Here is a 3,147-nt window from a genome sequence, read left to right as displayed (position 1 = left end):
GGACATAGTTGGGGGGAAAAGAATTTCCAGTGGGTGACCGGGCCTGAGGTAACAGCGCCCGTTTTACCATTGAGTATAGAAAGCAGACAAGCTACCACGCACGCATTGGAAAATGCGTTTCAAGAGTACACACGCACCACACAAACCGCACCGCCGTACGCCTCTTACCAGCTAGCGCCTCGCACACACTCGGCTAGCACCCACCCAGCCTTGAACATGTCCACACATTCAAACTGACAGAAAGTGGACGCGCGCCAGCGATAATGCACTCTGCCAAACGATCTACCGCGATCTATCATGACATGCCGACATCAGCACGAGTCACTAGCACGCTCTGGAAAGCACAAAAGGGGTCCGCCAAAGCGACCCCGTCCAGATCGCTGCTTCGAGTCTGGCAGTGGCCTTGACCATGGGCCAGTGGTTCTAGCGCGACCACAGTGGATGGGCTCACTGTTCCGGCGGAGCTAACAGTAGTCAAATAGCAATCGGAAAGCATAGCCATCCAGCCAGTCAAAGAGAGTCAAGAGGTTCAGCACAAAACAGCACACTACCGTCAGGCGGTAGCAGCAGGCAGTAAGTGAGCTGACGAAATAAAACACTGTAGGCAGCAAAACATGGTGGCGGTGGGTGGCGAATAGCTGCGAGGTGGTGTGACAGCGATGCAGTGGTCGGAAGAGCACGTGGGAAGCGTAGACAAGCAAAAGAAGCAAGTCGGCGACAGTAGTGTGGTGGTGCAAAAGAAGCTCTCCCAGCTGGGGTTTGAACCCAGCGACCTTGAGAATAACAGCCGCACGCTCTACCCATCTGAGCTATAGGAGAAGAACGACAAGCTAACCACCGCACCGCATTGCGAAAACTGCGTTCTCAACGAGTACACACGCAACCACACAAAACCGCACCGCCGTACGCCCTCTTACCAGCTAGCGCGTCGCACACACTTCGGCTAGCACCCACCCAGCCTTTGAACATGTCCAACACAATTCAAACTGACAAGAAAGTTGGACGCGCGCCAGCGATAAATGAACGCTGCCAAACAATCTACCGCGAATCTATCATGCGTGCCGCATCAGCACAGGTCACTAGCACGCTCTCGAAAGCACAAAAGGGGTCCGCCAAAGCGACCCCGTCCAGGTCGCTGCTTCGAGCCTGGCAGTGGCCTTGACACTGGGCAGTGGATCTAGCGCGACCACAGTGGATGGGCTCACTGTTCCGGCGGAGCTAACAGTAGTCAAATAGCAATCGGAAAGCATAGCCATCCAGCCAGTCAAAGAGAGTCAAGAGGCTCAGCACAAAACAGCACACTACCGTCAGGCGGTAGCAGCAGGCAGTAAGTGAGCTGACGAAATAAAACACTGTAGGCAGCAGAACATGGTGGCGGTGGGTGGCGGAATAGCTGCGAGGTGGTGTGACAGCGATGCAGTGGTCGGAAGAGCACGTGGGAAGCGTAGACAAGCAAAAGAAGCAAGTCGGCGACAGTAGTTTGGTGGTGCAAAAGAAGCTCTCCCAGCTGGGTTTGAACCAGCGACCTTGAGGATAACAGCCGCACGCTCTACCAACTGAGCTATAGGAGAAGCACGACAAGCTAACCACCGCACCGCATCGTGAAAACTGCGTTCTCAACGAGTACACACGCAACCACACAAAACCGCACCGCCGTACGCCCTCTTACCAGCTAGCGCCTCGCACACACTTCGGCTAGCACCCACCCAGCCTTTGAACATGTCCAACACAATTCAAACTGACAAGAAAGTTGGACGCGCGCCAGCGGTAAATGAACGCTGCCAAACGATCTACCGCGAATCTATCATGCGTGCCGCATCAGCACAGGTCACTAGCACGCTCTCGAAAGCACAAATGAGGTCCGCCAAAGCGACCCCGTCCAGGTCGCTGCTTCGAGCCTGGCAGTGGCCTTGACACTGGGCAGTGGATCTAGCGCGACCACAGTGGATGGGCTCACTGTTCCGGCGGAGCTAACAGTAGTCAAGTAGCAATCGGAAAGTATAGCCATCCAGCCAGTCAAAGAGAGTCAAGAGGCTCAGCACAAAACAGCACACTACCGTCAGGCGGTAGCAGCAGGCAGTAAGTGAGCTGACGAAATAAAACACTGTAGGCAGCAAAACATGGTGGCGGTGGGTGGCGAATAGCTGCGAGGTGGTGTGACAGCGATGCAGTGGTCGGAAGAGCACGTGGGAAGCGTAGACAAGCAAAAGAAGCAAGTCGGCGACAGTAGTTTGGTTGGTGCAAAAGAAGCTCTCCCAGCTGGGTTTGAACCAGCGACCTTGAGGTTAACAGCCGCACGCTCTACCAACTGAGCTATAGGAGAAGCACGACAAGCTAACCACCGCACCGCATCGTGAAAACTGCGTTCTCAACGAGTACACACGCAACCACACAAAACCGCACCGCCGTACGCCCTCTTACCAGCTAGCGCCTCGCACACACTTCGGCTAGCACCCACCCAGCCTTTGAACATGTCCAACACAATTCAAACTGACAAGAAAGTTGGACGCGCGACAAGCTAACCACCGCACCGCATCGCGAAAACTGCATTCTCAACGAGTACACACGCAACCACACAAAACCGCACCGCCGTACGCCCTCCTACCAGCTAGCGCCTCGCACACACTTCGGCTAGCACCCACCCAGCCTTCGAACATGTCCAACACAATTCAAACTGACAAGAAAGTTGGACGCGCGCCAGCGATAAATGCACGCTGCCAAACGATCTACCGCGAATCTATCATGCATGCCGCATCAGCACAGGTCACTAGCACGCTCTCGAAAGCACAAAAGGGGTCCACCAAAGCGACCCCGTCCAGGTCGCTGCTTCGAGTCTGGCAGTGGCCTTGACACTGGGCAGTGGATCTAGCGCGACCACAGTGGATGGGCTCACTGTTCCGGCGGAGCTAACAGTAGTCAAATAGCAATCGGAAAGCATAGCCATCCAGCCAGTCAAAGAGAGTCAAGAGGTTCAGCACAAAACAGCACACTACCGTCAGGCGGTAGCAGCAGGCAGTAAGTGAGCTGACGAAATAAAACACTGTAGGCAGCACAACATGCTGGCGGTGGGTGGCGGAATAGCTGCGAGGTGGTGTGACAGCGATGCAGTGGTCGGAAGAGCACGTGAGAAGCGTAGACAAGCAAAAG

At 55.0% G+C, this 3,147-nt stretch overlaps 1 non-coding gene across 1 annotated transcript; it reads right to left on the bottom strand.

Annotated features, from left to right (window-relative positions):
* Nucleotides 1-743: 743 nt before the first annotated feature.
* PITG_30683 lies at nucleotides 744-819 on the bottom strand. Its single transcript has one exon. It is a non-coding gene; the product is annotated as a tRNA-Asn (tRNA).
* Nucleotides 820-3,147: the final 2,328 nt, after the last annotated feature.

This window comes from Phytophthora infestans, genomic scaffold, assembly GCF_000142945.1.
Source record: "Phytophthora infestans T30-4 supercont1.136 genomic scaffold, whole genome shotgun sequence".
NCBI lineage: Eukaryota > Oomycota > Peronosporomycetes > Peronosporales > Peronosporaceae > Phytophthora > Phytophthora infestans.
This window is presented reverse-complemented; position numbering and strand designations above follow the sequence as displayed.